Source organism: Sceloporus undulatus, chromosome 2, assembly GCF_019175285.1.
Source record: "Sceloporus undulatus isolate JIND9_A2432 ecotype Alabama chromosome 2, SceUnd_v1.1, whole genome shotgun sequence".
Taxonomy (NCBI): Eukaryota; Metazoa; Chordata; class Lepidosauria; order Squamata; family Phrynosomatidae; genus Sceloporus; species Sceloporus undulatus.
In genome coordinates this window covers 161,485,815-161,511,255 of record NC_056523.1, presented here as the reverse complement: position 1 = coordinate 161,511,255, position 25,441 = coordinate 161,485,815, and the positions used below count along the sequence as shown (strand labels likewise).

The following is a 25,441-nucleotide window of genomic DNA, read 5'->3' as shown; positions in this document are numbered from 1 at the left end:
CTGATGGAGTGAGGAATTAGAATGATGAGCTACACATAGATCAGATGTCACTGTACCATGTCTTGTCTTTGATCTTTGTGTATCAATGATCCAAGAGAACATTTGCTCTTTTCCTTCAGGAACAATTTCTTTTGACTACAAATCCATTGCCATAGACAGATGGATGTGAAGATCAAAATATAGAGATATGTCTTCATTCCTCTTAGAACAGAATGGATCTGGGGACATCTGTTAGGGATGGACACAACATTTTTAAAAGGTCAAAAATGTGTTTCTGTAGGGTCAAGAAACCTCACAAGGGGAAATCTGGACTGATGAGGATCTTCACAGTTCAGGGCTGGATTTGCATAAAAAGCACACATGGGTTGTATTTTTGTTTTTGGTTTTGCATGGGAAATAGCATTTTTGTGCAGAAACAGCTATTTTCTGTGCAAAGCAAACTCCCATGGAAAAAAATTGATCAGACATATATCTCAAGCTTTATTATTCTCTGGACAGAAAACAGTATTATTATTATTATTATTATTATTATTATTATTATTATTATTATTTACACATAAAATAATATTTCTGTGCAGAAAATGCACTCTCCTGCACAGAAAACATAGTTTTTCACACACACACACACACACACAATCACATACTATTTTATTACCCAATAAGTCCTGAGCTGCAAATAGTCTTTGAAAACTACTAGAAAGAAATTACTTCTCACAGAAGGAAGAGAATTATTAAAATTACTTGTTGCTTCCTTCAGGAATGAAATTATCAAAGACTCTGTGTAAGTATGTGTGATTCCTTTTAATTTAAGAAAATCAGAAGGGCTGTAGAAGAGCATCCTTTCAGCTTTCCATAGACAAACCAGTTCAGAGTGCTCCGGTGAGCTGTGGAGCACTGTTCTGGAAGAAGGATGGAACAAGAATGAGCCAAGTTTTGATTGTTTTCAATTAGAGAAGCAACACCCAATTGATTTTCTAGCACTCTGCAGTTAAGCGCAGTCAGTGTTTCAAATAATAGCTCTTCCTTGCACCTTGCCTTTGCCTTGCCATCTCTGTTTTATGAAATTAATAAAAGCAAGTCCATTGTAAAAAGAAAAATGAGTGTGTATGAAACTTAACACAGCTCCCTTGTTGAAGGTCATCAAGCAGAGGTTGGAAAACAGAGGCTCTAGCTTGCGATTTCCTATGTTGAGCCAGTGTTTGGGCCAGATGACCTGCAAGACACACTCTGGCTCACTGAAATATTGGTTAAAGTGTTGGACTAGGATCCAAGTTGAAATCTTCACTTGCTTTAATTAGGAAAGAGAACAACTAAAAGGTATTTCTATAAAAGGTTCAGAATATAAAATAACAAGTCTATGTTGGCGACTTACTAATTATTTTGGAAAGTCTCATGGATAATATCCAAAGATTGTTGGAAATACTCCAAGAATTTGGTCGATAATCAGGTTTTAAGATAAATTACACAAAATCAGCAATACTGTCATTAAATATGACAAAAAAAGGAGAAGGAACTTCAAATAAACTCGAGCTTTTAAAAGAAAATCAAATATCTTGGAATATATCTCAGAACTTTATGACAACAATTATCAACGGATTCGGAAAGAAATTAAAAGAGAATTGGAGAAATGGTCTCATTTGAATTTATCACTCATGGTCAGGATAGCTTCAAAAAAAATGAATGTTTTGCCAAAGCTCATGTTTTTGTTTAAAAATTTACCCATTATTTTTGACTTACCTTTGCAACAACAGGAAAAGGACATTTAAAATTCAGTTGGGCTGGGAAAAAGCCAAGGATACATTAGAAAATAATGAAGGATGTTAAAGAAAGAGGTGGATTAGGTGTCCTGGACTTACAAGATTTATTATTATTCATGCTGTATTGAGTGGTTAAAAGATTGGATATATTTGAATGATGAGAGATTACTTTCTTTGGAGGGATTCAACATAAAGTATGGGTGGCATGGTTATTTGTGGTATAGTAAAACTGAAATTAATAAAGAGTTTAATGATTACATAATTAGGTGTTCACTATTGAGAATATGGAATAAATCCAAAAGAACAAAGAAGTATTGGTTAGAAGTCCATAAAACAATACAGATAATTTTTCAAATAAAAATTGAGTTAGAACTTGAGCTCTTTCTTAATTTCTCTTAAAATATATGTTATATTTAATAAGTGCTGCAAGAATGGTTTTTGCACAGAACTAGAAAGACTCCGGGTTACCGAAAATTGATGAAAGGCTTACAAAATGATGGAAATAGATAGGCTGACAATGTTAATTAAAGAAAAGCCAATTGGAAAAGGGGAATAAGATTGGGCATTAGTGTTAAAGTATTGCAAGAAGAAATGGTCTACTTAAAAGGTTTATCAATATAAATAAAAGGGAATAAAGGAAAGGAATTGATATTGGATATAAGTTAAAAACTATTTTACAAATAAGGAATATGCTAAGGGATGACAAAGGAGGGAGGTGGATTATGGGGTAGGAAATAAAAGTAAACAAAGCCTATTTATTTATTTATTTATTTATTTATTTATTTATTTATTAAATGGATAACTTGAAAGAAAGTGGAAATGAATGGAAGATGGTAATTATTTTTAAGAAGTGAATTGGACTAATTATTATTACGAGAAATGAAGAAAATATTGAAAATAGCAATTACAAACAAGATGATTGTATCTTTGTGTTTTGTAAGAAATGTGGGGTGGGGGGAGAGTTTTGGAAACCAACTGTAATTTATAAGAAGATGTAAATGATATTGTGAACTGGTTCAAATTTTAAAAATATTAATAATAATAAAAAGAAATCTCCACTTGGTCATAAAGCTCACTGGGCAGCCTTGGGTCAGTCCTCTTTCAGGCTAGACTCTGAGGGCTGCGGTAGGTATAAAAATGCAGAGAAGAGGTCTACATATAGGGGTGCGCTCCATGGAGGAAAAGTGGGATATAAGCATAACAAAATTATGGTCATCATCATATCATCATCCTATGATTCAGGCATGGAGCACATGTTTCATGTGCAGGAGGTTCTAGTGGCTACTCCCAACTTGGGGAATTCTCTCCCATGGGAGGCTCTGCTAGCCCCCTGCCTACTGCAGGCAAAGGATTTTTAAAATTAATTTATTTAAGCTGACCTTTGGATTTTAAGTTACAATATCAAAAGGATCTTTTTAATGGTGCATATTATGCATCTTTCTACTATATTTTAAGGTGTTTTTAACTGCTGTAATTTAGTGTTTTTAATAGAACTGTTTGTTTTGTTTTGTTTTGTTTTAAAAAACTCTTTTGCTTCTAATAGGTTTTTAGTATAATTTGTTTTTAACTTGATGTGAGCCACCTTGAGTCCTGTGTCAGGAGAAAAGTAGGCTATAAATAAAATAAAATAAACCCTTCAGTCTTCCATTAAAAGAATCATGTAGTTATAAGTAAAAGATTAATTTGCCCTTGAGACCCAGAATAGACAGCCCTTGGTTAGATGAACCAAAGTTTGCACCTTTGTATGAACTCTGCCAAAATCAGATTTCATGATAACTGATTGGACAGGGGACTTTAGTGTGTGTGTGTGTGTGTGTGTGTGTGTATTTAGGCTGGGTAGAATACTTCATTCTTTATTTTTGGCTGTGTGATTCCCAGTTCCAGCAACTTTTTTCTGACATTTCACAGCCATGCTGAGAAAAGGACAGGGCACCCAAGGACAGCCATCTTACTTAACAGGGCAAGCCACATGGACCACACAGTTCTGTTCTCCACCATCTGCTGTCAGGATTCCTCACTACCTGAAACATCTGTCTTCCCATATCTAAGAGTAGTCTGGATGAGCCAGCATGGAGTAGTGGTTTGAGCATTGCACTATGACTCTGGAGACCAGGGTTTTAATTCCTGCTGGGCTATGAAACCCACTGGGTGACCTTGGGCAAGTCACATGCTCTCATCCTCAGAGGATGGCAATGACAAACTTCCTCTGAACAAATCTTTCCAAGAAAACCCCATGATAGGTTTGCCATAGGATTGCCATAAGTTGGATAAGATTTGAAGACACTCAACAACAACAACAAACAAAATAAAGGAGGAAGTACACTGAAACAGTAATCCACTGTGCTTATTTGTATGGATAACAAAAAACAAACAGGCCAGGGATTGGGGAGATGGTGTCTTCTCTAGAGCACCAAAGCACATGAAATCCATCCATCTTAAAAAAAAAGGGGGGGCATAAATACAGTTTCGTTACTCACCAAATATATATATATATCATCCCCTGGATCAAGCTTAACAACCCTCACTGTATCTGCATAGACCAATTTCTTCTTGGCAGAAAGCTGAAGAAATGCATCCTAAGCACGGTTACTATGGAGTAAACCCACTGAATTCAGGAGGGCTTCTAACAACAAAACCTGAATGAGCACTTTACTTCTTGATATAGCCAATCTGGAAAGGCTGAAAACCTATACATGCCTATAAATATGTATAGGATGGGACTGCTAGATATGAGAGGGAGTTATGCAGCTACTCAGATGTAGTTGAATTGTAAGTCCCAGGAGCCCTAGCCAGTAGAGTCAATGGTGAGGATGGCTGGGAGGTACAATCAAACAGCATCTGGAGGGCCTTATGATTCCAACCTGTGTTAAATAAATAAAACATGTTCAAATTTTGTAGGATGGGGTGAGTCTCAGGGGTGAACAGACAGAAGACTAATGAACAGTGTGAAATGCAGCTCCCTAAAATTTACTTGGTCCAGGAATGTGAAATTTGGCGCTGGACCTCAGGACTCCTCAGCTTTAGGAACTTTTGCTAATGCTGAGTTATGATAGGAGCTGTAGTACAACATCTGAAGGGCCGCAGGTTGCTCACTCCTGACCTTGGAAAGGTTAGATTGATTAGATGGAGATGATGCTATAAGCAATCTTAAATAGAAATTACAACCATGTATTTTACAGTTCAAAACTACTTTTGCCCTCCTAGCATGCTGAAAGGGTTTCATCTAATATGGTAATTCAGTTACAAAACTGGGCTAGGGGACCAGAGGTGTAATGAAAGATATGCAACAAAAAGTAGCATCTGTAAGAGGTTTGCTCTCGAGGGATTTGAGGAGCTCAGTAGACAGCTACTGAGATAACACTGTGAAATTTCAATTAAAAATTTAAATGTGAAGCCAGTTTTCCTATGTCCAATGTACACAAGTCCTCCTAAATGCATTTGGAAATCTTACTGTAATGATTTATTAGTTGTGGGTATTTATCAGATACATGTATATCCTGCCTCTGCCCCAGTGAGGGCAAGATGACTTATGTGATTCTCCCATTGTGTAATCAAAACAACCCTGGGAGTAAAGCACCCTGAGAAAGAGTGATGATGCCCCCAAATTCACCCAGTGTGTCATTCAGTGAGTAGTGATTTGACCTCCAAAGTTCCAGTTTAGCAATCTGAATACTGAGCCACATGGGTTCTCACATTACTCTTGTGTCTGTGTCTACTTTATGGCACTGTTGCTACTTCTCCATCTTGAGCAACCCTTTCTCCCTCTCTCTCCTCCCCCTTCCCCATCTTCCTGGCCTACTTCTTTTCTATGTGCTTGAAAGAGTGTTTGGGGCATTCTGAAACATAACTGGGTCAGAGGCACTGAATCAGAAAGTTAAGTGTATGGTGAACAACCCTCAGGCTTTTGTAGTAAGGCATTGCCTAAATGGGTGGGTGGGATGTATGGATCAACCCAGACAGTATAGAATGTTTACATGTCTCTTAAGGATCTTAACCAAAATTCTCCACTGGTGTAGAATGTGACATTGCTTCATTATAACATTGACTTTTATTTATCTTCCCTTGCAGCTGTTACACTCACTGCTACAGTCCCATGGGGAACCTAAATCTATCTGTTAATAAGAACTGGAGGAGATGGTGTATTAAATTAATGGACATTATTTATTCTTAAGTTCTCAGGTTTCCAGTGATTTGATGTGGCTAATTCACAATTGCATTTAGGCCTTAGTCTGACTTATGGGCTCTACAGACCACCAGCCATAAAGGCCGGCCTGGGGGAGGAGTCGGGGCACGGTGTCCACATGATGCATGCTCTGACTCTGCCCTCAGGCCAGTGTGATGCTGTGTGCCATGCCACACAGCAAGCAGCATCACGGCACTTCTCTGGTATTGTGTCTAGATGACACAGTGCCAAAGGAGCACTGAAAAGCCACAGCGCCAGTGGGGTGCATTCTGGGGTGCAAAAGGCAGATGCTTTTTGCAGCTCCTTTTTGCAGCATGGAAAGGTGAGATCAGGGCATGTAGTTGCCACAGCCCCAATCCAGCACTAAAAGGGGTGGCTGCAGGCCGCCCTTTAGGGGTAGTTTGTCAAGCCCCTAAGTGCAGAGCTGCAGCACCTTAAGACTAGTGAACTTATTATGGTGTATGCTTTCATGGACTAAAGGTCACTTAATCAGAAAACTGAAGTATTATCTTCAGCTGTTGTTGTTATGTGTCTTAAAGTGACTTATGGTAACCCTAGGGCAAACCTATCATTGGGTAAGCATCACAGGCTGCATCAGTGTCTGCAGTGGATTTTTGCCTGTCCTCCTTTCTCCCCTACAGCTCACTGTGTGCTCCCCACAGATTTGCTATGACTGGAGGGAGAGGTGGAATACTCTCCTCTGGTGGGTGCCATTCTACCAGAGAACCAGGCCCGCTGGATCCCACATCAGAATATAGTCCTGATATGTATATATAGTCCGCCCTTCTCGCATGCGGGGTGCACGCCACAGGAGCACGCCCCATTCATGTGAATGGGATGCACTGCTCCTTGTGCCCTGTGTGCTCCCACACGGCTTTGAGCATATGCTCAAAGTTGCGTATAGCACACCCGCGTATAACGCGGGCGCACTGTATATGCAGAACTACATGCATTTCCCCCATCTATTCCATTGATGTCTAGATGCAGCTCTGGCGGAACCATTGGCTTAAGCACATACCCAAAGAGCTGATTGTCTCCTCCAGCAGTGTCCTGAGATCTCCCACTACTTAAGATAGGAAGAGAAATACCAACAGCACTCCATTCTCATATTGTCATTCACAATGCATTATCCTTTCCTCCCAATTACTCTCTCTTCATCTTTCTTCCCTTGCTTGCCTAGTTAACTCAGTGCCATCCTATCTTCTCCTTTATCCATCTAGCCTCCCTCACCCCATTCACTCCTTTGGTCTCATTGTAGCCTTTCCTCTATATAAAGCAATGTCAAATATACAAAGTAGCCACTATTGTTCTCCCCAGAGAGATCCAGACCACAAATGCCTGTGATCGTCCAAGGCACCAAATCTACAATGCTGGACTTTGGGATCCTTCAGAGCCAGGCATTTTTGTCTTAGCCAGTTCTGGTGAAGAAGATTGTCTGGAGCACCACTGGCAATGGTAGGAGCCTCTCTTGAAAGAAGGAGTACAGCACAGGTCTCCTCCTTCTAGTGCTTCACCACCAGAGGTAGCCACATGACTCTGACTGGATGGCCACATCCATTTATTGGTAATCCACATCCACTTATTGGTAATATGTGTGTGTGTAGTGTGCCTTCAAGTCATTTCTGACTTATGGAAACCCTAAAAGAAGAACCTATTATGACGTTTTCTTGTCAAGATTTGTTCAGTGGCGGTTTGCCATTGCCATCATCTGAGACTGAGAACATGTGACTTGTCCAAGGTCATCTAGTGAGATTCCATGGCTGAGCTGGGAACTGAACACTGGTATCCAGAGTCGTAGTCCAACAGTCAAACCACTACGCCTTACTGGCTCTTACTGGTAATGCTGTTATGCCATTATGGTGGCATAACAATGTGGCGCAATGAGGAATGAATGCTGAAATATAATCTGTATGCTGACATGATTTGCAATATTAGATCTCCAAAGGAGTGTTGGCACCAGAATCTTTGGTATGCCAAAACCTATCATGTCAATATGTTTTATTTACTACAGGTAATAGTGAGCAATTCTTCTCCTTTTCTTCTTTTTCACTGGCATTATGACATAGTGGGGGAGGGAAGTTTGTGGTGAAGTTTGTGGCTCTCCGACCTGTTGGTGCAGAATTATTACAGCGTGTTCAACTGAATTTCATCTCACTGCATTTTAACAGAGGGGTGACATCACACATTATGAATCTAGAGGGGCTTGAACTGAAAGCCAATGACCTACTTTTCTTTACGTACATGATGTCCTTTGTCCATTAAAAGTGGCCAATTAGCATGTCTTCAAAGATGAGCTCTCAAATGAAAGAAATCAGCTTGGGGAAACATCTCTCTTTATGCATTTACAATAGACGAGGAGGAAAGGAGGAATAAATAAAACTGATGAAATAGATCATGAGCACCAAGGAAGAGGAGGCACTGTGTCAAAAAAAAACCAAAACCAAATCCACACATCCAAAGACTCTATTAACAGTATAATGATATGTGTTTGTTTGGAAGGAAGTTTCATAGAGCTCAGCAGGACTTGCTCCAAGATAAGTGTATATAGAATTGCAAATGTATGGAAGCCAAAACTATTAGAAGACAATCTGAGAATGGGATTCTCCCCTCAATAATTTTAGAAGACTATAATCTCTAAAACTACTGCTGGGAGATGTTTTGGTCCTGGGGCAAATTTGCCCCAGAAGCAGGCCAGAAACTGGATGATGCCAGAGGGTTATCTGTACTGTTGCCAGATTTTGAGAACAGCAGCATGGGATAGTCAAAATTCATGACATGCAGGGCTGACAATCAGGAGGTAGCTATTAACAAGTTTGTGTTCTTCCTAAATATGAAAGTACTAATTTCAGCTAACGTAGCCATGGATTTCTCAGTAAAATTAGCACATAATCCACATTCCAAAATCTAATGATACGCACATTTCTGTCTTTAGGAAGAACCCATATTCCCAAAATACAGGATTTTTTTCAAACATCTTTTTCAGTCAGTAAAAAAGGAAAAGCTTTCCTAACTTCATAGGGGCATCTCTTATAATAAACAATACCTGCCTGCCCTATAAGGTACAAGTTTTCCAACCCACAAATAAGGAGCATTTCTTGTAATAATGGACACTTGGCAATCCTAGTTACCTAGCTCATTATCTATCTAGTTATCTAGTAAGTGTTAGAATAGGGCGTCTGAAATTGTATATATATACATACACACCTTTCTTTAAATTGCTGTAGGAAAACTCAGGCAATAAAAATAATATTAATAATAAAAAAACTGTATTGTATTTAATCAAAAAAATAATGATGGAACTATAAAGGTGTTAACAATAACAAACAATTTCATAACTTCAACCACTCATTAAAAATATAGTATCTAGAATGAATATATGTTCACAATACAACCACCCAGTGAGATGACACTGAATCAGTGTGGAAATTTCCATATATAGTTAGTTATGCTCCTGTTGCTCTCAGAGCTTGAAATATTAAACAATGTACACACCTTGTAACAACAACAACAAACCCAGTTTAGGTTAAATTTGTTTTCCACTTGTCAGCCTTCAACACTGAAACACTGTGGACTTCAAAAAAGACAGTGCACAGTGGGATCTCCACTTCTCAGATGCCTGACATGTATCTATTTTATCAGCGTAAAGTACTGATTTAAAGGACTCCTAAATTGCTAGCTTTTTGCCTGCTCAGATCTGTCCACTTCCACACTTCTCCTGCTAATAAGCATGTTCAAGTGTTAAGATCTGTAGACCCATTGTTTTCCAGGGAGGAAGAAGCTACACAACCAAGAAGTGGAATTCTTTGCATATTTCTTCATAATAACAGATGACAATTACTATTGTCATCTTTCCAGGAATACCCTTGAATCATGACTTGCACAACTTTCAATCCATCTCTTCTCTTCTTCAGTGTGCATACTGTGCTGCTAGATTAGAGAGAAGTGTAGCATTAATTGTCACCAGATGGGTACACAGCCATACCTCATTTTAATCTGATCCTGGTGCCATGTCCTACAGCAGATAAGCTAACAGAGGCTAGGATTCAGTGACATGAAGTTAGTGATGACATACTTACCTTGTGGTTGGAGGAGAGTGCTCATATAGCAATAACCAAATTACAAAGGTAGTCTTTTCTAATAAACCTCAAATTGTTGCTCCTTGCCTTCAACTTTATATTATGAAAGTTAGACTGCTGTAATACATGCTACTTGGGACTTTGGATGACTGTTCAAGAGTTTTTTATGATCCTCTGAAAGGGTCTTATATTTCTGCCCATCTAAACCAGTAACATCTGTTCCAATTACCAGTAGATACGATCACAGGAAGAGCTCATTCCCAATCCTCCCATCTAAGAGCCTTTTAACTAGAGAAAGGCTGGTGAATTTCAGATGGAGAAATTAAGAAAGTAAATTTGGAATCATTTCTGTGCACATGTATGATCTGTCACCCTGATATTTCAGAGACTGGAGCACCAGAAATAAATTGCATAAGTATTCTGCTATCCACAATGGCTCATATTTGGTTCTGGGTATTACTTACTTATAGAATCATAAAATCATAGTTGTGGAAGAGGCCACTAGGGCCATCCAATCCAACCCCCTGCCATGGAGGAATACACAGTCAAAATACTCTAGACAGATGGCCACCCACCCTCTGTTTAAAAACCTCCAAAGAATAAAATACATCACTCTCCGAGGCAGCATGTTCCATTGTCAAACAGCTCCTATGGCTGGGAAACTTGGATGGAATCTCTTTTCCTGTAGCTTGAATCCATTGCACCATGTTCTAGTGTCTGGAGCAGTAGAATACAAGTTTGCTCCATCCTCAATATGGCCATTTTAACATGGCTATCATGTCACATTTTAATTGCCCTCCTCTGGACATGCCCCAATTTGTCAACATCCCTCCTGTTTGTATGGTGTTGTGCAACTGCGGCGCTCTGACGACGTGCTAGGGTTGTGGGGCGTGTGCACGTGCCGCCCCGTGGCAACCCTAGCATGTCATGGACGTGCTGCAAAGGGCCCATCTATACAGGGCCTTAAGTACCTTACACATATCATCTTCTACCTTCTCAAACCCTCTACACTTACTGTATCCCTTTAACTTTCTTTCCCTTCTTCCTTCCAATCCCCATTCTACTCTTCTGACATAATTCTTCATACTCTCTTAAACATCTTCACACTGTTTCTTCTTTCACACTCATTCATACAAACTGACTTCCTTCCTACCAATGCTTGTCTGATTTATGTTAGTTTTGACTTTCTTAACTCTATAATGAATAGTGGATCCAATCTCCTTTTATTTTAATGTAAAGTAGTAGTCGCTATTTAACCCCAATTCTCTTCTAAAAATTTAATTACTTCATCCCATTTGCCTATGAATTGTTCCTTGTTTTTATTTCTTAATGCCTGCATTAATTTACCCATTTCTATCCCATCATATAGTTTCATCATCCAATCTTGCTTTGACGGAATATCATTACATTTCCATTTTTGGGCAAAGCACATCCAAGCAAGAGATATCATGTAGAATACAACTTTTTCTTGTTTGGCACTAAATTCATCACCAAACATCCCTAATAAATAAAATTCTGGTTTTAAATGTAGTGTAACTTTTAAGATTTCGCCAATAATACCATTTATCATTGACCAGTACTGTTTCACCCATTTACAAGTCCACCAACAGTGGTAAAAAGTACCTATTTCTTCTTTGCATTTCCAACACATGTTGCTTCGTGTTTTATAAATCTTTGCAAGCTTATCAGGTCACAAATACCACTGGTAGAACATTTTATAGAATTTTTTTCTCAAATTTTGGGAAATCGTATACAGTATTTGAAACTGTTCCTCCAAACTTTTTCCCATTGGGACATTAGAATAGGGTGTCCAGTGATTTTTTGCCCATTTAATCATCTGATACTTAACCACTTCTTCTTCTGTGTCCTTGTTTTCAACCATCATTAAATGTTGTGGGGAGGGGGTATACTGTCTAAGAGGCTCATGGATTAGGTCCCAGGTCTGCCATGATGATCTCCTGTGTATTTTTTTGAAGTCCACGTGCTTTAGTGCTAAACGTTGAAGCTCTCTTTCCCATATCAACCAGAATTCAGGTCAGATTTCTAGGCAGGACAATATAAAATAGGAAAGGAAAGACTATAGAAGATAGAGCGCCCTCCCTCCATAACTGTCATCTTTCAGCCTGTGAGGGAGAGAATAGGCTGGCCCAGCGTCATCAGGGGCTCGCCTGAATATAGAGCGCCCTCCCTCCATAGCTGTCATCTTTCGGCCTATGAGGCAGAGAGTAGGCTGGCCCAGCGTCATCAGGGCTAGCCTGAAGAAAGAGGCTCCTCCCTCCATAACTGTCATTTTCTGGCCTGCAAGGGAGTTGACCAGGCAGGCCCAGCTCCATCAAGGCTAGCCTGAAGATAGAGCACCCTCCCTCCATAACTGTCATCTTTCAGCCAATGAGGGAGAGAATAGGCTGGCCCAGCGTCATCAGGGCTAGCCTGAAGACGAAGAGCCCTCCCTCTGGTCCATCTGCCTTGATCCAGGCCTGAGAGGGAGAGAAGAATGCTGGACCTGATCCCCTCCCCCCTCATCATTCCCTTCTCCTTTTGTGTTGGGTCTTTTAGATTGTAAGCCTGAGGGCAGGGAACTGTCGATTATCCCCTCTGTTGTAAACCGTTCGGATTCCCAGTGATTGGGCGGTATATAAATAAAACCTATTATTATTATTATTATTATTATTATTATTATTTGAAAACATTTGGAAAATGGTGAAAAAGCAGATTGCACAAGTGATGGAAACTCTTATGAACAGAATTTTAGGTGGGTAAAATCTTCACAATTCAAGAGTTTTTCTGCACAAAAAATGTGCATGAGTTGTTTAATAGACAGAGTTTCTCCATAGAAAAGAACATTTTCTGCACAGAAAAATAAAATTTCTGCATGGAAAACAACTTTTATGCACATGGGGAGAAGGCAGATTGCAATACCATCATAATCTAAATGATTTTATCACTGAAGGGCTCAGTCATGAAATCCACGTAGGCAGCCTTTCCTAATATTGGTCAGACTAGCTGAAGATGATGAAAGTTGCAGTACAGCAACATCTGGAGAACCTACATGGGGGAAGGTTAATTCAGAGAGGCCATGCAAATGAGTAGGCATCTCATTTTGCAAAGCATGCCAAGAATCAATAAAAAAAATTAAGGATTTTGAAAATGTTTGCCCAAAAGCCGTTTAGTTTCAGCTGAATGCAGATATTTTTCGGTGTGCAAACACAACCCAAACACAGCCATTGCAGAATTGGACTAGGGGTCAAGGTTCACCTCCTGCCCAATTCTGTTTACAATTTCCATTTGAAACCCCTATTTAAAACCAACAGAAAATGGAATTCCTCTACACCCCCAAATCCATTCTTGTTATGTCCTTCTTGTTCTGCTATTCTTCTTCTTCTTCCACTGAAATCTTTTTAGCCAATCGGGATTCAAGTCATGTGCCTGTGCTCTGCACTGAGCCGCCAAATTCTGTGGCAGTTCCCAGCCTTTTCTTCCCTATCCTCATTCCAGGGTTGTGGTCACTAATCTTGCTGCAGCTGCTGCAAAGGGAATAGGGAAATGAAGGAGAAACACTCAGCAGCTTTTCTTTTCTCTTAACACCATACAGTACATTCAACAGCCTCTGTGCAGCAATGGACCCACTGACAAATCCATCTGATTACTTGGCACTGTTGTTTTAATTAGAAGAAAACAACTAGTGTAGTGAGCAGTCTGGCTTCTGCATGGAAGGAACACAGTAATCAATATGCTGATGTGTGTTTTTTTAAGACAAGCAAAACAGCCTTTCTGGTTTAAAAAAAAACATTTGATAAAAACTGAGCACCATGCACAAAATTTTGGGGCATGTTTTGCAGCAAAATGATGGAGGAAAACAGGTTTCAATCAACCTCTGGATTACACATTGCATGGAATATTTCTCAGGGTGATTATGGTGAGAAGCCATCTCCTTACATGTCAGCTAGTCTATGCAAAGATGTCTGCATTACAGCTCAACTACTTTTTGTTTATGGCTACTGTTTAGATAATTTTCATTGCCTGCTCTTTGTGCATCTATATTCCATCCAGTCCTCCAGATTACACTTGTCCCTCCATATTTGCTGGGGTTAGGGGCACAAGACCACTGTGAATATGGAAAAACTGCAAATAACAAAAGCACATTTTTTTTTACCTGAGAGGACACCTTTCTAGGAATCTCTAGGTCCTCCAGTACAACTCTGTGGTCAACATCTGACAGACACTGACCACAAAACACACTGGAGGAGCTACAAAGGCCGAGTAGAGGATTCTCTCTAGGAATCTCTAGGTCTTTCAGTGCAACTTTTAGTTAAAGTTGACCACTGGAGGTCCTAAATATTCCAAGAGAAAACATATTACTCAAATCCATGAATAATCAAATCCACAAAGTCAAAGCCACAAATATGGAGGAATGAGTGTATAATTCCAATGCTCACTAGAATTCATTGAGATCTTAAACCCTGCCTCTTGTACAGTACAGAGGCTTCCCCCCACTCTCTCTGTATATATGTGTGTGTGTGTGTGTGTGTGTTTAACTGCTTATTGATGATAGGATGTTTGCATTACCACCCAGCTACTACTTGTTAATAACCACTAGTAATGTTTTACCTTTTGTGTCTCACTTCCCCTATTTGTACTTGTACACCCGCCATGAAAAAATGTATATAAATATCTGTTAGCTGAGAGAACACTCCATGCTTCTGATGATGTGTGCTTCAGTACACAAAAATGTATGTCAAACTACCTTTGTTAGTCTTTAAGAATGCACTAGACTCCTTGTTGTTTTTGCTTCACATGATATGGAACATGAGTGCCTCCAAGCATTTTCAGTGTTCCTGAGTCTAAACCCAAATTGCTCGGAGCAGTCTTTTTCAACTGTGTAACTGTGGACAGCAGGCTAGTTCGCTAGGACTTTTTGTTATGCCCTTGCAGCCATGGTGGGCATGGATTCCAAAGTGGCCAAACCTGATTCCTGTAAATTTTGTTAGCTGTCTTTCTTTGTGATGTCCAAATTAAAATTGTCTCATCTTACACAAAGATGTAGTGTATCCAGTGTCACAAGGTCAAAATGTGGGGACTCTTTGATCAGGAGAGGAATTAATGCCATCTGTCACTCCTCCACGTCTGAGCATAGATATAATTCACACTGTGTTGCATCTTTAAGGCTAACTGGTTACTATTTGAACTTTTGTGGACAGTAACCCACATCTTCAGATGCATTATAGAGTGAGCATCCAAAAAAGTGAATTTATATCTACAAAAGCTTGTGCAAAAGTAAAAATCAGTTAGACTTAAAAAAATGCTGCTATATTCCCTTCTCCCCATTTTCCCTCCTTCTTCACCAGGGACATAACCAGGGATGTGCAGGGGTACAAACCACACAAGGTGACACCCTAAGGGAGAGGTGATACCACTGTTCCCGAAACACTTGCCTTTTGGCAGAAATGGGCTGTGGTGTTATGCCTGCATACATTTAAAATGCTGAAGAAATTGTGCGAGTGGAGTAGAGCAAGGCTCAGTGGGAAAAGAAAGGAGAGGCCCCAGGGTGTTTTTTTTCCCCCAATTAATTTTTTCAATTAATCTTTAGTTATTTTTATATTTTCTTTAAAAACATCACAACATCAGATTTTCACATTAACTATATAAATATACGTGTAATTTGTGTATGATGTCATTTAAAGGTATAATTTCAATTTTGCTAGCTGTTTATTTCACAACTATTGCCATTATATTCAGTGATATATGGGAATTATGATTTATGAGTAACATTAGTACAGAGACCATTACTAAGGATTCTGTATGAGATGATGTGGAAGAAGGTCTACAGGTAGATCACACTATGAGTTACTGCACCAGGTGACACCAACCCTAGTGATGCCACTGCCCTTCTCCTTCCCTTCTCTTCCTCCTTTTTTAAGCTGCAAGAGACCAACATGGCTATGGCTTTGAAAATTCCTCTGAAATGTAGCCTACAGTACCTGGTATTCATTGATGATCTCCCATCCAAGTACTAACCAGAGCTCACCCTCCTTTGCTTCCAGTATCAGAGAGGATCTGGTACCTTTAGGATATTTATGCCTTTTAATTCTCCCTGTATCTGGTGATTATTGTGTTTCCAAGGCAGTACTATATTGTTGTGGGTCATCCTTGTTATTATGCAATGTATTTTGGGTAAGCTTGGTCTTAAATGAGCAATTATGACCCATTAGGTTTACAAAAGACCTGTTTTGGTGGATATGGAAACCATTAAAATGATTTTGATGATATGGATCAATACAGCTACTTGAATTCTTAGACTCCTCCTATTGGGAGTGTCATGAGGAGCACCAGCATTTTTAAATTTAAGAGTACACACCTCCAAGCTAAAGAGCAAATATAAAATAAGGACACAATTCAGGACATAACTATTAATGTTTTAGAATTTACTGCACTGAATGGAATTTAAGCATTCATTGTTGTGGGCTAGCCAGAGTCATCTATGCAACTGTGGATCCATTTTATTTCAGAAAAATGTATGTGGGTGCAACCAAAGCTCCTGAATCCACCCCCATTTCCTCATCTGATGTTGCCTTTTGCTGTTTCCGCATTTATTGCCTTCACTCCTTTGGCGTGCTTCCTAAAATGTAAGCCTAGAACATTTGTCAGTTGTTCTGTTAGCCCCGAGCCTTTCCATGTTCAACTTCCTTTGCCAAATTTCTAGTCTGAGCCATACATTTGCCTGTCCCATCTGGTGACTTTGAGCTCTTTGTATTTTGTCTTTGGGCTCAACCTAAAATGAAAGGTTTATTTTCCTTCCCTGGAGGAACGAGCATTTTCCTGCTACAGTAAAAGTGTGTGGACTTCTGAAATGTGAATGATTGCCTGTACTGCTGCTTTATCACCAGTGCTCTAGTAGTGCTATCAGGGCTGGATGTTTAGAGCATAACACAGCAAAATAAAATAGGAAAGACCCGAAATGTATCAAATATAGATGATTTTTTGAGGTAGTGTATATTACTTTATGAAGTTCTTTCTTCTCACTGCCATTGGTATAGTGGTGTATACCACCGTACAGATTTTCCTCATGACAGTCCCCTAGCCACATTCTCAAAAAGACTTCAAGAATCCAGATAGGTATATTGGTCTATAACAACAAACTACTTCTAGCAGTGTTTATCTCCATCAGGAATAGGTCTTTTGTAAAACTACTGGTTTTAATTCAAAACTAAGTCCTCTTTCCAATACTTTCCATTGCAACACAGATAGCTCATAACAGTACATTGTTACTGGAAAAAAATGTGCTTTTCCCTAGAAAAGGAATGAGTGTGGGTAGAAAATGGCATCTTCATCCCTGCTAAACCACAAATCCTGGTGCTTCAACCCTGTGAGTCTTGGCTCCACTATGGGCTGGAACAGATGGCCTGTAAAAGACACCTTCAGGGCATCATCAGAGCATGGCGTTTACATGCCGCATGCTCTGATGATGCCCTGAAGCCACCTAGAAGCCAGGCAGCTGCCCAGACATGGGTGGCTTCAAGATGCTCTGGTGGAGTGGTGTTTATATGCCGCACGCCACTGGAGCAGCTCGCATCCGGCTTCAAGACATGGCAGGGCGAGAAAACCTGGCTTTTTGCCTGCCAAAAAAGGAACAGATCTTCAAGCTGCCCCTTCAGGCCATCTGTTTCCCCCCAATATCACTATTTCCTATAAAACAAATCCAAAAACAAATATTGCCTGATTTCACCATGGAACACACCTGATCTTTCTTTCTATTTCATAGCTTTAAAGAGCTCTAAAGGGCAGCTGAATGAAAAAAGCATTAATACATTGGACATGTCATCATCATTTCATTATTTAAAGGAGGATTATGAATAGTTTTCTGATTTTATAAATTAAAGATAATGTTAACTGTTTTGCATTGTGCCAATGGTTTCATATTAGTCCAGTAAACTCCAGCAAATGCAGGTAACATTTTAATGCTACTATCTGGCTGCAAGGGTAGTGCACATTATACCCCCAGGTGGGAAACAAAAGATAGGGGGTTGCATTCCTTTTGGAGGGGTTATTGGAATTCTGCAAAGCTTTGATTCATGTTCTGATTTGTTACTTTATCTACGGCTGGTTTCCAAGTTCCTCCTAGCTCTGAGTAGCTAGGCATCAGCTTAAAAAAAGAAAAGAAAAGAAAAACCAACAGCACCAGGAGTCACATAGGGACACATTATTATGATGATGCACCTTTGAAATTGTGGCCAAGTGTTATCTCATCTCTGCACCCAGCCATCATTAGTCCTTCCAACCTAATCTTTTTGACCTATTTTCTTAACAATGGTCACATCTGAGCATGTGTTTTCAAGGTGACCAGCCCCTCACTCAATTATGTGCCCTAATTATGTGATCTATGGAAAGGCGGGCTATAAATAAATATTTTATTTATTATTTTAAATGTGGATTCAACGTTCAGGACTGGATATGGAGAGGCCAATTTTGCTTTTATTGGGATGTCAACTAGATCATCAGCCTTTTCAAAGAGCTAAAAGACAGCTTGAAAATAGGAGCATTAATGAGGCTTAGTGCTAGGAAAGGGTGTTTTGGTTCAACTGGGGTGCAAGCAGAGACACTGGGGTGCTTGACTCACAGCTTCTTCCACTGTTATCTGGAAATTCTCCTGCTTTATGCAAGACCAATTGAAAAAGATGACTGAACATAAGGAGATAAGAAGAACACTATGTAGGGATGCCATATCCCACCTGTAGGTGGGGCAATCCAACTTTTGGGGGTCCTGGCCCGGTCCCGGACCAGTTTCCAGGCAAGAGGGGGGACTGCCCCACCCGCAGCCACCCACCTCCTTCTCCTCCTCCGCCTCCTCTGCCCCCGCGCACGCCCTGTATGGCCGCAGCTGCTCATGCAGCCGGCCGGCCATTTACTGCTTCCTCCTCTGCCGCCTTTCTAGCCCCGCGCACAAGCAGGGGTGAGTGTGCACTGCCTCCGGCCAGCCAGGGCCAAGACAAGTGCCCAGCGCGCGAGGCGGAGGTGGAAGAGGAGGTGGGTGGCTGCTGCCTGCCTGCTTCCCGGTGCACGGACATGAGCACGCAGGCAGGCCCTCCTCCTCCTCTGCCTCCGCCTGCCTTGGCGCACTCCCCGTCCACACACTGGAGCAGGCAGGCAGCAGCCACCCACCTCCTCTTCCACCTCCGCCTCGTGCGCTGGGCGCTTGGCTGGCCCTGGCTGGCGGCGGCAGCGCCACACTCGCCCCTGCTTGCGCCGGGGCTAGAAAGGCGGAGGAGGAGTGTCGGAGGTGGCTGCTGCCTCTGCCACGGGAGTGCGCGGAGGGGGAGCGTGCCAAGGTGGCGGCGGAGGGAGGAGGAAGAAAAGGAGGAGGAAAAAGGAAGAAGAGGGGGAGGAGGAAGGATAAGGAAGAAAGAAAGGAGGAGGGATGAAGGAGGAAGAAGAGGGGGAGGAGGAAGGATGAAGGAGGAGGAGGGAGGAGGAGGATTTCCATTCCATTTGTACAGTTTGCTTTAACAATGATACTGGTGATGATAGATTGTGGTGGTGGTGGTATGATATCAGCAAGCCTCTGAGGTGATTTTTACAAACTCATGTGCAGTGAAGAAAAAACCAAAGTCCCTTGACCAAGTACATGGTGCCCCGGGATACGAATTGACGCGTTACGAAATTCCGGGATACGAAAAGTTAGTTAGGAAAAACTATTCCGGGTTCCGTATTTTTTTCGGGTTACGAATTTTTTTTCGGCGCGAAATTCAAACCGCAAAGCGCGGCTAGCGGCTTTCCAGCGCTAGCCGCTAGCCTTTTCGGGTGCGAAATTACTCGGGGTTACGAACGGAGCGGCGGAACGAATTATTTCGTAACCCGAGGGACTACTGTACACACACTTCTGAGAAGTATAGTTTTGGTGGAGACACATGAAACATGGCAATCACTTCTTGTTAAACACCTTGACATATCGGAGTATCAGCTGTATGTGAACCCATGTTCAGTGTGAAACCCAACGAGTTTGGTTATGCATAAGCCTCTGAAATATGCAGAGATTACCATGTTAAGTAAGCCATGTTTCAATGCCCAAATGTGCTGTCCGGTGTTTTGGGATGGGGAGGGGATGGTTTGGCCAGAAAGGGAAGTACATTTGTGCCATCTGTCTAGGAATATGCCCAAATGTCCCCATTTTGATCATGCCTAAGAAACATGCATTTATGTTACATTTTTTAAAAGCAGCCATTTTTCGTGTGTCCTCATTTTTTTTTAAAAAAAATTGTCCTACTTATTGAAAATTTTGTCCTACACTTATCCTCACTTTGTCCCAGTTTGGAGGTCCTGACTATGGCAACCCTAGCACTATGGGATCATACCAATACTTCTATCTATTCCAGCATTCTGTCCTCGAAGGCTGAACAGACCGCCCTTTCAACACCAAATTGGGGCCGTGGCAACTAAATGCCACGGCCCTTGATCTAGACTTTCGTGGCGCAAAAAGGAGACACAAAAACTGGTTCTTTTTTGTGCCACGGAAAGGGCACCATAGCCACTGGCACCATGGCTTTTTGGTACTCCTTTGGCACTGCTCATCTGGACACAGTGCCAGAGGAACGCTGTGACAACTCCTGCCATGCTTTGGGGCGTAATGCTAGCATGGGGGCCGAGTCAGGGCATGCATACTCCACACCCCACTTTGCCCTGATGCCAGCCTTTATCTCTGGTCTGTCAAGGCTGCTGGTAGCCAACCAGATGTCAGCAACAGCAACACAATAGTACTTACCTGCCTTGTTCCCCAGAAACTGCATACCCTCCAACATTCCAATTTACAAGACACGCCCTGATTAATCTCTCCAGTCTACTTTTCAACTACTTTTCATATGTCCCAGTTTCTCTCTCCTTCTCTACTTATTCCCTTTATCTTTAGTTTCCTTCAGCTACTACAAAATCAAATCAAATTAAAAAGTAGTTTATACTATACTTAATGAGTGCAGCAGGAGCAGGGAGGAGAGGAGATGAAAGAAACCTGCAGTTCCCGGTAGACTACAAAAACAGACTAATGTAGCTTCTCCTATCTACGTGATCTTCCCCATTATAATTTTTGCCATCTTCACCATACCATGTTTCTACCATTGATGGGAGGTAAAGTGGGCCACTTTGCCTGATCTCATGGGAAAGTGGACTGGTTGCCATGTCTGCCAAGTGTTGTTTAATATAGCCTTGGCTCTCTGTCTCTCGCCTCTCTCCTCCTCCTCTCTGCTCTCTCTCTTCTCTGTGTGTGTGTGTGTGTGTGTATGGGGGTGGGGGGGGACACTGTGGACTTTATTGGGTTATTAGCAAATGTCCCTAAGTGGTTTCCACAAATTATGGAGCATTAGTAGGGCAATGGTATGTTTTGTTTTGGTTTGTCCGCACTAAGTTCTGGAAAGTGCACTGGAATGATGTTTTCGCATTTGCTTCGGTGTGTTTAATTTTTGATAGCTTGTTTGGCCCTTTTTGGCAATTGGGAAGGCTTGGGCTATGTAGGTTTTGCTTGAGATTTGTGGGACAAAAATGCTGCATGTGTGGGGTTTGTCCTCACACTTATTATTGAGTACAGACCACCTAAAACAGGACATCAGACCCTCCACGTGTCCCAGTGTTTGTTTTTGAAGAGAGAGTCCCATCCATCCTCTGTCATGCCCGTTTTGTTCAACTACCTTGAAATGTCTCAGTTGGCATAGCAAGTACATTGTCCATACCACTACTCAGTGAACTAGCACGTCCCTAAGTGGTTTACTGTATGTAACCCAATTGGCCCCAGACAAGCTGGGTACTGCATTTTACCAGCCTATTAAAGGATGGAGGGCTGAGTGGTACCTGGAACCCTGCCTTGAATTCACAACTTGTGGGCTGTGGAGTCACTGCGGCGCCCAACATTTAAGTCTCTGTGCCACCAGGGCCTCCTTGTAAAAAATGTGCACTCTCCTCCCCCACCCGTGTTCTCCCTTTGTCCCTCAGCCGTGCTTTAGTGGGCTTCAAACTGACTATTGCAAAATAGTAGTTTGCACTCAATTCAGTGAGGGGAGAGGAGAGGAGGGACCAGGGTGGAATCTGCCCTTCCCAGCATGCTCAGGCAAAAGCAAACTTCTGCAGCCTCTCGCTAGCCTGTGTGTCCTTCCTCGTTATATACTTTTGCCATCTTGATCACTTCTTTTCATCTGTGAAGTTAGAGATATGGCACATGACAATACGTCTAAACATAAACATTTGGATTGTAAAAAAAGCATAGGATCACTTAGGAGCTGCAGTAACCACACAGTGTCTTAAGATTATCAAAAGAAGGGTGATTACAGCAGGGACGTAGCCAGGATTTTAGGAAGGGGGGGGGGGGGGTCCAGACTAAGTGCCACCATTAGAATGGGGCTTGGGTGCGGCGGTGCAGCAGCACACACCATTCATTTTTCTAATGGAAGGGGGGTGTCTGGACCCCAAGAACCCCCCCTTGGCTACGTCCCTGATTCAGGGACAACAGGATAATAAATAAAAATATTCTACTTTTATCATGTATCCAGGGGGGTAGAGGTAACACCTGTGTATCCTAGCAGTCCAGGTAAGATGGCACACTCCTCTTCCCACTTTGGGGGGGTCTAAGAGGGAGAACCATCTTCTTAATTTTGGGCTGAGAAAAACATTAATTAAAAAGAAAGGGGCCATTCTGTGTTTGATTTGGCAATATCAAAAGTTCTCTCTCTCCTCTCTCGTCTCTCTCTCTCTCTGCTCTCTCTTTGTTGTGTTTGAGAGAGATAGAAACCCTAAAAAAGATAATGGTATTACAGGATCACGAGTTAGGAATGTTTGTGACTCCAAAGATGAGAATTCACCAGATCCATGACATTTGCAAAAGTAATTTCTGTTGACGTCACCAGCTATCCCAGTCCAGGATGCTTGTAGTGTTGAAGAAATAAACTCTCATTAGTCATCTGTGAATCATGCTGCTCTTCATTCACCCCATCACTATTCTATGGTATTTGTATCATTAAGCTGATCAAGCTGCTGGTCTCTGGACAAAGATGAGAGTTCCTGCTTGTCCCCTGGGCTTCTGACATTTAAATCATGGATTAATCAGATTTTGGCAGAAGAGGGGAAAGAATACCCATGTCCTATTAAACATAATATTACAATAATCTCCCCTGTCCATCTGAGACTGAGCTATTTCTCATCACACTTGCACAGACATGACCGTATTGATCCCTGTATAATTTATGATGATCTGTGAGAGCAGTTTGTCTTGCCACCAGGGTGCTGGCTGTGTGAGGACTGCTGGCCAGGTGTTTCTGCTGGGATCTGCCATAGCACATGGGCTTAATGGAACCTCCTTAACATTGACAACTCTCCCTGAGGCAGATGGCTTTTACTTTCACACAGGAGCCTTCTGGAAGAGGCAAGCAATGATCCCAGCCCTGTGAAACCAAATAATTTGAGTATTCCACCTTAGCAGTGGCTAATAAAAACAGCCATAGGGAGGTTGGTGTTCTAACCTCCTATGTACTGCATGGCATCTGCTATAGCAAGTGGTCAGTGTGTACGTTGTCTCTTACCTTTCCAGCTGAGATTCCAGAATAGATTTTGCAAACTGTCAGGCAAGATCTGTTCAAGAAACACCTGGAAGCTGTGCTTGCCATTCTTTTGCATATCCTATGATTTCAGTTCCATATTCTTCTACACTCTCCTTCGCCTTGTTTCTTGATTTCCTTGCCTTTCCTTCTTCCAATCCTACCTGAACACTTTGGGCTTTTTTTTTTTTATAAAAAAAAAAGATATCCTAGGTTACTGAGTATAATTACCAGAGATATTATCACGAAAGACATGGAATGTGTATAATTGTATGATTTATGTTCTGTACTTTTTATATATGTCTGTCTGGCTTACTCACCATTAGTAAAGGACAGTATGAATGCATGCAGTATTAGATCTTTCTAAATAGCCAATGGCAAAAATTGGAGTTGATCTGTTAATAATTATGTGAATGGTCTTGCTTGGCTTCTGTTCGCAGGGTAGGCCATGGGAGTATTTTGTTCTGCTGCTACATTTTTGAGGTTTTTGCATTCTTTCCTCCCCTTGTGAATATTTAAATCAAATTGGATGGTGTGGTTAATTGCACTGAACTTTCAGGAACCTCAGTCTTATTTCATAGTACAGCGTTCTTTCAGCCATTGAATTAGGCTGCAAATCATATGCACACATAACTGTAGATATGTTCCATTTGCAACAGAGGCATTTGCCATATACCCAGAGCATATATTTCTCTATCTAGCTCTGTCTTGAATAACATGATGGCAGTGGCTTACTAGGGCCTCAGAGAAATACTGCACCAACAGCTTCTCCTTGATACTTTCTTACTGAAGATGCTGGTGGCTGAGTTTAGTAGGCCATCTACATCTAAAGAATTGGGTCCGCTACTGAACTAGGGTTCCTCTTTATTGAACATAGTAAGACTTCTGAGTAAATATCTCCACAGACAACAGACAGATTATGTACTGTATATATTCATGTGGGATAAGTTTTGACCTACAAAAATGAGTTGACTTATCCATTGATCAACATAAATACTGTACTTCAATCTTATTTTTAACAGGAACCATCCTCTGGTGCACTCTGAGCAATACTCTGGTGTGGATAGGGTTGCCATAAGTGAGGACCTCCAAACCGGGACAAATGTAGGACAAATGTAGGACAACATTTTCAAATGTAGGACACTGTTTATAAAAATGGAGGACATGCAAAAAATGAGTTTTTTTAAAATGTTAATATAAATGCATGTTTTTAGGCATGATCAAAATGGAGGACATTTTGGCATTATTCTTAGACAGATGGCAGAAATGTATTTGCCCTCGGGTTCAACTTTACTTCTCAGAAATGTGTACTTGGGCAAGGGACTGTGGTTTTTCTTCACTGCGCATGGAGTTTATAAAATCACAGCAAGTTACATGGCTGTGCCTCAGAGGCTTGTTGATATCAATATCACCATCATATCATCTCATCACCACCACCACCACCACTATAATTGGCCAAGAAAGCAGACTTGTTAGCATTCAAAGCACCATAAATACACAAAAAATGCACTTGCATATATTAATAATAAAAGATAATGAAAAAAATAAATAAAAAACAAGGCAGGGGTGTGTAAATAATTTGATAATAAAATAATGTAATAAATAAAACAAGCAATAATAAAATTAATAAAATAAAACAAAACAAGCAATAATAAAAATTAATGAAATAAAACAAACAAGCATATAAAAAATTAGAATAAATAAAACAAGCAATAATAAAATTATAAATAAAACAAGCATAATAAATTAATAATAAAATAAAAACACAGCAATATAAAATTAATGAATGAAATAAAAACAAGCAATAATAACATTAAAAAATAAATAAAAACAAGCAATAACAAAAATTAATAAAATAAA

The 25,441-nt window shown here is 40.8% G+C and overlaps 1 protein-coding gene and 1 long non-coding RNA gene across 4 annotated transcripts in view; one reads left to right on the top strand and one right to left on the bottom strand.

Moving 5' to 3' along the window:
- The window catches only part of RAB11FIP4 (RAB11 family interacting protein 4), a 274,208-nt gene that overhangs the window by 115,967 nt on the left and 132,800 nt on the right, over positions 1-25,441 (top strand). The window lies entirely within an intron of this gene.
- LOC121923325 lies at positions 12,781-23,624 on the bottom strand. The gene is made up of 2 exons (XR_006102359.1): positions 23,567-23,624; positions 12,781-13,540 (listed from the first exon to the last, which is right to left on the bottom strand). It is a non-coding gene; the product is annotated as an uncharacterized LOC121923325 (long non-coding RNA).